The 12,768-nt window shown below is 39.6% G+C and overlaps 1 long non-coding RNA gene across 1 annotated transcript in view; it reads left to right on the top strand.

Moving 5' to 3' along the window:
• The window catches only part of LOC131143104 (uncharacterized), a 111,479-nt gene extending 99,448 nt beyond the window's left edge, over positions 1-12,031 (top strand). The window contains exons 6-7 of the long non-coding RNA XR_009133164.1: positions 11,248-11,280; positions 11,521-12,031. This is a non-coding gene — a long non-coding RNA (uncharacterized LOC131143104). The remainder of the gene's footprint in view (positions 1-11,247; positions 11,281-11,520) is intronic.
• Positions 12,032-12,768: the final 737 nt, after the last annotated feature.

Here is a 12,768-nt window from a genome sequence, read left to right as displayed (position 1 = left end):
AGGGGTTTGAACTCACCAGAGCAAAGATCTGATCTCAGAATCTGAAATAAGTGACACGGGTGACATTGGACACGCCAGTCACCTCCCTAGAAATAAACTAATAATAAAATAAAGTGTAAATATAAGCACAGAAACTATTTTTAAATATTTGAAAACAAATACCAAGAAATGATATCTGATACTTCTCAACGCCAAAGTACAATATTCGTTCATACGTTTAAAAAAAGTTAAAATATTCATATATTTATACAAATATTTACATTATTTATTTACTTAAATGTTCTTATTATAAAATTATTTTATTATTATTTTATTGTCGTTATTTACAAATTAAAATATAGTCATATGCTATTTAAAAAATACAAATAAATGAGTAAATATCGCATTGTTATTTACAAATTAAGATATATTAATATAATATTTAAAAAATACAAATAAATGAGTAAATATCGCATTGTTATTTACAAATAAAAATAGATTGATAGAATATTTAAACTAGCACATTCTGATTATTATTGGTGGTGATAATAATATATATTTATTTCTGTCTTATATGCGGGTTGCTACACTTCCTTTCCGTCTGAGATGATTCTATATATATATATATATAAATATATATATATATATATATGCCAGGGCCCTTCTTCTCCTCCTTCTGATTATTACCACGGGTAATATTTCATCGGCACCACGCAATCTTTGTTCCCTGTGAAGATAATAAATGGCCTAATCGTTATCAGCAAACTGCTGGGGGTGTCAGCACCGACCGAGGCTGGAAGCGGGGTCCAAAGTGCCGCTGAATAAATTGGTGTTCCTTATCTCTCGCTCCCAGATTATCGCCGCCTTTTCAAACTTGCACAACAAATACATTGAATGCATCTAATGCATCATTTGTGTGTTGGAGGGGTGGGGGGGGGGGCGTGGGTGTGTGTGGGGTGGGGTGGGGGGGGTAAGATCGTGCAGGTTGATAGAGATAGATAGGCGCAGAGAATGAGAAATATTTACACGGATGCGAGCTGCAGCCAATATAAGCTCCATTTGGCATTTATTGGCCGGGTCATCTGTACACACACTTAACATATCAATACAAGCTATATTAAATATACATCACAGTGATATGATGCATATCTCTCTGATTAGTCCCATCTCGGCTTTGTAGTTAGCTTCACCTTTTTATCACATTTTTAATGCATTAGGGGGGCAAAGCTGGTTTACTAATACTTTCAAAATGATAAACAAGACCATGGATCTCAGTGTATATTATATTTAGGTATACTGTTTGGTAAGCAATAATTTGAAATTAACCACTTTTGCATTATTATCATTATTATTATTATCAATTTTTCAGATAAGTTGCATGGACATCAACTTTAATTGATGTCAGGTATGATTTTTAGGACAGTCTCATTTACCTTACTGTGGGGGTGTCCAAACCTTTTCCACATACACAAAAATTGAAAAATGTGGGGGCCATATTTACACATTTTAAAACCAATTCAGTGTAGGTTAATATCAAATCATAAATATAAATATAAATATAAATATAAATATAAATATAAATATAAATATAAATATAAATATAAATATAAATATAAATATAAATATAAATATAAATATAAATATAAATAATATTAAATTCAGGCCTTCACTTTGTGTTCTATAGGGTACAAAGCTAATTAGTGTATTACATAAAAATGCATGTAATTAATAATTTATTTATTTAGTTTTTTACAAAATGCAAAGGGTCAATTATAAAAAAAAAATAGCTAAGAGCCATAAATAGTCTCCGGGCCACACTTTAGACACCCCCTGCCTTACTGGGAATGACCTTTTCCATTTTAGGGCCACATTTTCCAGAAAGTGATTCCTTCATACTACATACCTTGGTGGAGAAATAGCTGTATTGCACTATTTATGAGTGACACTTATGACAAACATTTTTTCGAACACACATACACACACACATACACACACACACACCTTTTTAATACTGTGGCATCTCCACCAGCCCTGGTGGTGCTCTGATGGTCTCCTAGACAACCGAGATAAGAGTGCAGCAGTTTTTCCATATCGGCCCTGGAGTCTATTATAGCGCAGGATTAGCTTTTCTGAAAAGGTCAGACGCAAAGTCACCAAAATGTTTTTTTTTTTTTTATATAACCATGCATGGCCTCAGCTCGAACCTGCCTGCATCCATAAACATGCATGTGACATTTTATTTAATGAAATTTGACTAATAGCTCTATGACTATATGTACTTCAAACCTGACAATGCAGCAAGAGAAGCCTAATGTCTTTTGCTCACTGCAGCATATTCAAGGCCTTAACTCCTGCTTCAGAAAATTGGCTGTTATATAGCGGCCCCTGGTGGCTGCAGAGAGAATGCAACAGCACACATTGAATAGCAGCCATGTGTGAGATTGAATCCAATGCACTTTATGCATGAATATATCTATGGAGGACTGGTAACAATGGAGCAGTGAGACTATTACACAGCTGGAATGTTCCAGCTGGGATTCCCGGTGGCTGGACAGGAAGTTAAAGCAGCTCTGACAGGAAGTGTGCACTCATGGAGGGTCAGCGTTTTGGCGGAGAGAAAGAGGGAGAGAGATGTTTCCTGTTGGCGTTCGCAGCATGTTTAGACGCCTCGCTCATAGTCTGATGGCCCCTTTGCTTTTTCAGGTCACTCAATAGCTCAACCCTGGCAACCTTTTTAAGAGCTTTTCAGATAGTCTGCACGGTATTGGGCCACAGTAATGTGCAGTACCGTAGATGCTGGTCAGCTTCCCATTTGTTTGGATTTCCAAACTATTTTTCCCACAAGGAAGTCATGGAAAGAGAAATCTCTTCCAGGTTAAACTGTACAGGGGAACCTTGGTTAGCGTCATTCATTTGTTCCAGAAGGTCCGATTCTAACCAAAACGGATGCTAACTGAATCAAATTTTCCCATCAGAAATAATGTAAATCCAATTAATCCGCTCCAAAAATGTTGACACAAAACACATTTTTGTAGTTTGTACATGCAAAAAACATGACATAAAATGAAACAAAACAAAATAAAATATAAAACAAAATATAAAACAAAACAAAATTAAAAAATGACAGCTTCCCATTTGTTTGGATTTCCAAACTATTTTTCCCACAAGGAAGTCATGCAAAGAGAAATCTCTTCCAGGTTAAACTGTACAGCGGAATCTTGGTTAGCGTCATTCATTTGTTCCAGAAGGTCCGACTCTAACCAAAACGGATGCTAACCGAATCAAATTTTTCCCTCAAAAATTATGTAAATCCAATTAATCCGCTCCAAAAATGTCGACACAAAACACATTTTTGTAGTTTGTACATGCAAAAAACATGACATAAAATAAAACAAAACAAATTAAAATATAAAACGAAATATAAAACAAAACAAAATTAAAAAATGACAGCTTTCCATTTGTTTGGATTTCCAAACTATTTTTCCCACAAGGAAGTCATGGAAAGAGAAATCTCTTCCAGGTTAAACTGTACAGCGGAACCTTGGTTAGCGTCATTCATTTGTTCCAGAAGGTCCGACTCTAACCAAAACGGATGCTAACCGAAACAAATTTTCCCATCAGAAATAATGTAAATCCAATTAATCCGCTCCAAAAATGTTGACACAAAACACGTTGTTGTAGTTTTACCTGCAAAAAATTAAATTAAATTAAATTAAATTAAATTAAATTAAATTAAATTAAATTAAATTAAATTAAATTAAATTAAATTAAATTAAATTAAATTAAATTAAATTAAATTAAATTAAATTAAATTAAATTAAATTAAATTAAATTAAATTAAATTAAATTAAATTTTGAGATGTTGAGATGTGATTATTGACTTCTGATAACAAAGGCGGCGGTGGTGGTGTTTGGGAACAGTTTTCAGTGAAGGTAAAGTAACCTCAAAGTAATAGTTCGGACTTTTGACATGAAATTATATGACATTCCCATCAGCAGTGTAGCCCAACAGTGACTTAACCCCCGACTTGGTCCCCTAAGTCCAGTTCTGGTCGGATTTCGGTGATGAAAAACATAGAAAAACAGATGCAATTGGAAATGTGAACATGCTTGCATTTTCAGCAAAACCAAATATAAAAATTCGGAATGTCAGATGATTTAAAAGTTTGATTAGGTTAATCACAGTTGTTAAATGAATTAATTATGATTAATTATCATTTTCATCTACAATATGTCTAAAATATGCCCATTTTTACTGTATTTAATGACCAGAACGGTAAATGACAGGACAGGATTATATACATTTTTATATACTCATGGCTCCAAATGAAGTGAATATGTCAATCAAGCTAAACGATACCACACTAAAAAAAATCAATTTGTCTAACATTAGTTTCTTTAATGGTAGCAGAACATTTGAATCACACTTTGAAGCGTATTATTATGAGCAATTAGCAAAGTTTAAAGACATCGCACCATTTCAAGTAAATGTACTTGTTTTAAGTGTACAGCATACTTAAATGTAGCTAATTGTACATCCTGAGTGATAAGAATATCCACTTGATGTTTTTATTTATCTTCCTGTTTATTTAAACACAAACACTCGCATTGAGAATGAGGAAGTGTCGTTCCCAGGATGAACGGGCGAGAGACGTGTGTGAATTGGAGATACATGCAGTTTATGGTGTTGGAATTGTTACTGTTGTTGATTCTGTTCAGGTCAGAATGAAGTCATAAAAAGCGTCAGACTCCGACTGTGTGATTGTGATGCTCCACTGTGCTTCCGTCTGCCATCATAACAGATAGGTATGCTCGCTCTGGCATGCATTTGTTCATTACGCAAAAAAAATGTAACATCATTCAGACTCGAGTCACGCTTTTGATGACTTTGGACTCGACTTGACAATAGCCAAGTGTAAAAATAGTATCATATTTCAGTGATCGTTTATTTTGCATTTGTGAGGACTCGGAAATTTCAAGCTTACGACTTGACTCGACTCGTCTTTTCTTGACTTGAGACTTGACTTGGACTTGCACGTCTTTACTTGAGACTCATGCAAAGGCGCCATTTGGACATATCTATGTAGTGCAGGGGTGGGCAAACTACAGCCTGGGGGCCACATCCGGCCCGCCAAGTGTTTGAATACGGCCCGCCTGTTCTTTCCAAAGTATTTCTCAACATAAACTCAACATACAACCTGACCTTTTGATGGTTGAAGTAGCTGTTTTATCAATTTAGTTATTTGATGGGGTCTGTTGTTCACAAAATGCCGCTTGAAAAAGGGACACAAGCACATATAATAATAATAAAATAATATATTATTATTATTATTATTAATATAATTATAATATTATTATTATTATGTATTATTATAAATTTAAATATTTTAAATGTAAATATTTAAAATATAATTCTGTTTATAAAATGCCCCTTTAAAAAAGGGACGCATTACAACACATAATAATAATAATAATAATAATAATAATAATAATAATAATAATAATAATAATAATAATAATAATAATAATAATAATAATAATAAAAATAATAAATATTATTATTATTATAATATTATAATTATTATAATATAATAATTATAATAATAAATATTATTATTATTATTATTATGAATAATTACGAATGATTATGAATAAATATTATATTATATTATATTATATTATATTATATTATATTATATTATATTATATTATATTATATTATATTATATTATATTATATTATATTATATTATATTATATTATATTATATTATATTATATTATATATAATAATTATTATTATTGTCATGTGCTTAAACAATAATTATTATTCATTTTTATTATTCTTATTAATATATTATTAATTTTTATTTATGTTTTTATTATTTATTATTATTAATAATTATTATTATTATGTGCTTGTGTCCCTATTATTATTATATTATGTTATTATTATAAATATATTATTATTATTATTTTATTTTATTTTTATTATCATTATAATACATTTAATTTATAACACACTTTACATCAAATAAATAATCTCAAAGTAATAATCTCTCATGCAGATTACATAACACTTTTATGTGTAAAGGTGTGCAAAATATACGTATAAAATATTATACAGCCCCCCCCCCCGCCAATTTTGTTAAATCAATGCGGGCCACGAGTCAAAAAGTTTCCCCACCCCTGGTGTAGTATTACCAGCTATTTCGACACTAATGGCCGTGTGTTGGCTTATTATCAGGTCAGGGGACGGTAAATCTATCCTGCTTTTCAAGCTGTACACTGACTAATTTTGATTATATAGTCTTCGGAGGTACCACCGCAGCCTAATAATGGCGAAACAGTATGTCACAGGATGCAGATGCGGGCCACATGAAATGAAACTTCCTGCCCATCAAAGCCGTCAGTGCCAGTTTGATGGACTCCCCCCCGAAGGTTTGGCGTGTTGCTTCATGCAAGAAAAATCAAGAGGAAAAGGGGATTTATAGGAGGAGGGCGAGATTTGAAGTAAAGATGCGATGGCGAGATATGTGGGACTGCGAGAGGAAAAAATCTCTTTGTCTCTCGTCAGCTTTGGTGGACAATCAAAGTTTCCTATCAGCTGTGGAGTAGGGGAAATTGGCTGCCCTGGAAAGGAGAGGGCCACTCTCACAGCTAATGGGAAGTGCCCCTGTCACTATACTCGGGTCCGATAGAGAAAGTAGGAAATGTGTGTGTGTGTGTGTTTCTGAACAGAGAGCGGCCTTGTCTCCCTGACTGTCATGCAATACAGGGTGATGCATCTAAAGTAGAGCTTCATCTGCTGCTTATCCTCTACACCAAGGGACTTCTATGAGCCATGCAGGCTTGGGCTTTTTTTGGGGGGGGCCAAACTTCTCCTGAGAGGCATGACCATCACTGCTTTGATGGAGCGCCATGTGGCAGAGATCAGCGGGTTTTAGTGGGAGTTGTGGACAGTTGCAAACAAGGGCGACAAGGGAAAAGGATTACTGTCTCGTCGATACAAATCCACACCGAGAGGGGGGTTGACATCAGCATGCTCAGATATAGGCGAGAGCTTGGGAGTAAAAGTGTGTAAACATCCGCATCGGGAGCAAAGATGGCAGCAAGGGGCTTTGATGCTTGTCTGCTCGCTCCCCATCTTCCAACCACCCACCCCCGCCGCCTCCTCCTCGTCTACGCCAGACAAGAATGCGTCTCTCTCAAGAGGACATGATGCTGTATGAGTGATATAGGCTGGTAATGTTTATTTACATTCATTCATTTTCTACCGCTTTTCCTCATGAGGGTTGCAGTGGGTGCTGGAGCCTATCCCAGCTGCCTTCGGGCGAGCCAGCCAATCACAGGGCACATATAGACAAACAACCATTCACACTCTCATTCATACCTATAGACAATTTGGAGTCGCCAATTAACCTGTTGTTTTTGGAATGTTTTGAAACAAAATAACAAATTAACTGAATTAGCTGCACGGTGGTTGAGTGGTTGATGCACGGGCCTCACAGCCAGGAGACCCGAGTTTGATTCCACCCTCTCTGTGTGGAGTTTGCATGTTCTCCCCGTGCATGCGTGGGTTTTCTCCGGGTACTCCGGTTTCCTCCCACATTCCCAGCTGTCTTCGGGCGAGCCAGCCAATCACAGGGCACATATAGACAAACAACCATTCACACTCACATTCATACCTATGGACAATTTGGAGTCGCCAATTAACCTAGCATGTTTTTGGAATGTGGGAGGAAACCGGAGTACCCGGAGAAAACCCACGCATGCACGGGGAGAACATGCAAACTCCACACAGAGATGGCCGAGGGTGGAATCGAACCCTGGTCCTCCGAGCTGTGAGGTCTGTGCGCTAACCACTCGACCGATTTGTTATTCTAAAAAGTGCCCGGAGAGGCGGGGTACACCCTAGACTGGTTGCCAGCCAATCACAGGGCACATATAGACAAACAACCATTCACACTCACATTCATACCTATGGACAATTTGTGTGTAAACATCCGCATCGGGAGCAAAGATGGCAGCAGGGGCTTTGATGCTTTGACGCTCGGCATCCCACCCCCCCTCGCCGCTGCCGCCTCCACCTCCTCTACGCCAGACAAGAATGCGTCTCTCCACACCAAAGTCTCAAAGACTCTGCTTGAAAGTCTCCCATCTCCATCCCATGCGCTCCTTCCTCCTGTCTGTCAGTGGCGTCTGTCAGCTCTGCTCCTGGCCGCCTCCTGCAGCTGCAACAAGGGCCATATAGGCGCCCCCATTGTCCTCCCCGCCTCTATCCCCCTTTTTTTCTGCCATCACGTGTGTCCACACGCGGGCGGATCACACCTGCCACCTGCAATGGAGGCTGGTACCTGAGGGGCAGGGCTTTCATCCATCGCTAACCTCTCATCCCTGTCACTGAGGAATGGCCGCAGAACACAGAGGAGCTGTTGTGAGGAAGGGTTTTGTTTTAAGCAGAGCCAGACCAACGTTTGTGTTGGAGGGGAGGGTTTTCGGTTCACGTTTCCCCCTTTTCGCTGACATCCTTTTATATGCAGGGCGAGAAGGATTGAATGAGTGCGTGTCATAGCCGTGTGGACCCGAATATGAGTGTGTGTGTGTGTGTGTGTGTGTGTGTGTGTGTGTGTGTGTGTGTGCACATAATAACACGGTGACAGTGAGGGTGGTGGCTCTGTCTCGGTGATTTATGAGAGCGTGCTCTGAAGGGTCTCCAGTGCAGGATATTGTTCCCTGACTGGTGACTTCTGCCTCTCTCGCTTTCTTTGCACATCTTGGTGTGTGTATATGTGTGTGTGTGTGTATATATATGTGTGCGCTTTCTCAACAACACAAAGATTAAGAAGGAGCTAGGGAGCTGCAGGTGAGGGCTCCGTGTAATCAATCACCACCGCGTCACAAAGTCAAAGACTTGTGGATTAACCTACAACAGAGTATGACTGTATATATATATATATATTTTTTTTTTTTTGCATATTCATTATTTTTTGGCAGATAAAGAAAGCGCATACTCTACATCAGGGGTCTCAAACTCAATTTACTTGGGGGGCCACTGGAGCTCGGGTCTGGGTGAGACTGGGCTGCATCAGGTTTTCCAAAAAAAAAAAAAAATGCATTTATTAAAAACAAAAAAAATTTAAAAACTTCCAATTTTCTACAAGAAAAGCGCTGATAAAAAAATTCCACTGTTCTCAAATATCTTACTTTTTATTTTTCTACACAAAATAAGATGAAAAATAAATAAACAAATCAAGAATACAGAAAATCAATCAATCAGTAATAAATAAATAAATATAATAATAATAATAATAAAACGGCAAATAATAAAAACTTAAGAAACCACATATAGTTGGTGGCTAGACAAATAATTTTTTTTCAGATTAAAATTAACAAAGCATTATTAGAGCCCTGTAGACATGACAAAACACGACTATAGTCACATTTATACTCTTTTTATTTACAACATATTGCACAACTGCAGGGTCTTGAGACACATGCTAACTCGCAAACTAGAGAGCTAGCGACCTAAACGGTAGCCTTCAAGTTATTTCCTTTAAACTTAAATAGCCGAAAACTTACCACTTCCACACGGATAGGGAGGATAACTATTAACAGTTATTTAACCTTTAACATGAACATTAATCAAACGTAATAATTTTTTCTGGGTACATGATACCATACAGCATCCATATCAAACTTGCGCGGGCCGCACTAACATTAAACTTTCATATGAAGGCAGGGGGCCTCAAACTAGTGTCCTGCGGGCCACATTTGGCCCGCGGGCCGCGTGTTTGAGACCCCTGCTCTACATCATTACTCCACTTCAGGAAAAGGAAGATAATAATCAGCTTCACGCATGAGAGGCACCTTGCAGCTCAACCACATGGGCCAAGCAGTCCAACACCTTGCAGTGAAGCCGTCATCCACCCTAAACACACGCACGCCACATCAGGATACAGTGCTGCACATGAATTCCGGTTTAAACAGTCTTTTTGCTCGACTGACGCCAACAGATAAACCGCCCTTCTTCTGCGAACGGTAATCACATCCTGGACCCCAGAGGACATGGCTGCAAGGCCTCAAATCATCAAAATATGAAACTGGGAAGGACTTCATATTAGCTTGAAGGCTCCTTGCAACTTCTTGATATCAATTAATCAAGTTCCGCACTTCTGACTAAAAGAGGACATGATGCTATATGAGTGATATAGGCTGGTAATGTTGTTTATTTTCATTCATTCATTTTCTACCGCTTTTCCTCATGAGGGTTGCGAGGGTGCTGGAGCTCGGGCGAGCCAGCCAATCACAGGGCACATATAGACAAACAACCATTCACACTCACATACCTATGGACAATTTGGAGTGGCCAATTAACCCAGCATGTTTTTGGAATGTGGGAGGAAACCGGAGTACCCGGAGAAAACCCACGCATGCACAGGGAGAAAGGGTGGAATTGAACCCTGGTCTCCTAGCTGTGATGTCTGCACGCTAACCACTCTACCGTCGTGCAGCCGTTATTTATTTTCAGCTTTTTATACATATTGGTGAATAAATATGTTTTAGTACAAAATGAAAAATTAACTGAATTAGCTGCACGGTGTATGAGTGGTTGATGCACAGGCCTCACAGCTAGGAGACCCTAGTTCGATTCCATCCTGTCTGTGTGGAGTTTGCATGTTCTCCCCGTGCATGCGTAGGTTTTTTTCCGGGTACTCCCGTTTCCTCCCACATTCCAAAAACATGCTAGGTTAATTGGTGACTCCAAATTGTCCATAGGTATGAATGTGAGTGTGAATGGTTGTTTGTCTATATGTGCCCTGTGATTGGCTGGCCACCAGTCCAGGGTGCATTAGGGTGTTTTTAGTACTAAATAACAAATGAACTGAATGAAAAAAAAAACTAGGGGCTGCACGGTGACTGAGTGGTTGATGCACAGGCCTCACAGCTAGGAGACCCAAGTTCGATTCCACTCGCTCTGTGTGGAGCTTGCATGTTATCCCCATGCATGCGTGGGTTTTCTCCGGGTACTCCGGTTTCCTCCCACATTCCAAAAACATGCTAGGTTAATTAGCGACTCCAAATTGTCCATAGGTATGAATGTGAGTGTGAATGGTTGTTTATCTATATGTGCCCTGTGATTGGCTGGCTCGCCCGAATACAGCTGGGATAGGCTCCAGCACCCCAGCGACCCTCGTGAGGAAAAGCGGTAGAAACTGAATGAATGAATAAAAACACTTGGATTTAACCCATGTCCTCTGACTTAATAGGTAGCAGCTGTACCATTACACCACCAAAGACAGGTGAGTGGGCGCGTTCTGCATTTTTATTCTCTTATTCCGCTGTGTGCTGTCCATCATTGAGACTACTCTCTTGGTGCTCTGTGCCCCATTGTAACGATTCACGTCCTTTGCGCATTTGTCGAGAATGCACCCCCCCCTTGCGCAATAATGGGGCAGCCCATCGATTGCAGGGCCCTTATAGTGTATGATTTGCGTGTATACATTCTAAACAGTTCTTTTTTTTTTCTCTATGCTTGACAGATTCGACTGCTCGCTCTTCTTCAAAGTGGTCATGTGATGCGACTTTTACACAGGAAGCCAACACAGGCAGAGGCGGACCGATTAAGGATCTGCGGTGACTACGGTAACTAACTCTCCTGGGCCAACCCGGTGGAGAGACAACACAACAGAGGGGCCCCACAGTCCATGGGAGGGCCCATTTTATGCAAAGGGACACATTCTTGGCAAATTGCGCTTTGCTGCCGTGACATCAAATCCGCCCCGAGGCTCTGCCCCCAATTAGCGAATAAAATTCACCTGATCTCCTGTCAGTCCCTGTTGGAGTGGTGGTACACGGCAGCCTCTGATACAAGACCTGGGGAAAAAAATTCAACAAGAGGAGGCTTGTATTAGGACCAAAATGTCCGCCACCAAATTTCAGCCCCCCCTTAGGCTAATTATAGATGCTGACTTAGCATGCTCCATAGCTGTGAATGGTAGGTCATACTCTATGTGGACTGTGATTGGCTGATAATAAGTCCAGGGCGTCCATCGCTTCTTGTTTAAAGTCAGCTGGGATAGGCTCCAGCTCACAACAGAATAAGCAGGCAGTAATATTCATTCATTCATTTTTTTTCTACCGCTTATCCTCACGAGGGTCGCGGGGGTGCTGGAGCCTATCCCAGCTGTCTTCGGGCGAGAGGCGGGGTACACCCTGGACTGGTGGCCAGCCAATCACAGGGCACATATAGACAAACAACCATTCACACTCACATTCATACCTATGGACAATTTGGAGTCGCCAATTAACCTAGCATGTTTTTGGAATGTGGGAGGAAACCGGAGTACCCGGAGAAAACCCACACATGCACGGGGAGAACATGCAAACTCCACACAGAGATTGGCCGAGCGTGGAATCGAACCCTGGTCCTCCGAGCTGTGAGGTCTGTGCGCTAACCACTCGACCGATTTGTTATTCTAAAAAGTATTTCCAGTTATTACTTTTTTTCCGCCATCGCACGTTTGGCTCATTATTCTAATCGCCACTGCACCCCCCCCTTCATAAGTATTATGGCCAGCAGTTAAGTCATCACGGCCCTGATAGCATCAGTTCAGTGCAGCAAAGCAGACATGAGCTCAGTGGTTTGTCGGATAGTCCCCTGGAGTTGAGGTGTGTGTGTCGGAGCGGTCCGCCTGCTGTGAGAATAAGTCTGAACGACCTCCCACTGCTGCAAATATCCACTCATGCACAAACAAAATTGCCATTGTGTTGGCCTTTCCACGGCAACC

Source organism: Doryrhamphus excisus, chromosome 1 (assembly GCF_030265055.1).
Source record: "Doryrhamphus excisus isolate RoL2022-K1 chromosome 1, RoL_Dexc_1.0, whole genome shotgun sequence".
Classification (NCBI taxonomy): domain Eukaryota; kingdom Metazoa; phylum Chordata; class Actinopteri; order Syngnathiformes; family Syngnathidae; genus Doryrhamphus; species Doryrhamphus excisus.
This window is presented reverse-complemented; position numbering and strand designations above follow the sequence as displayed.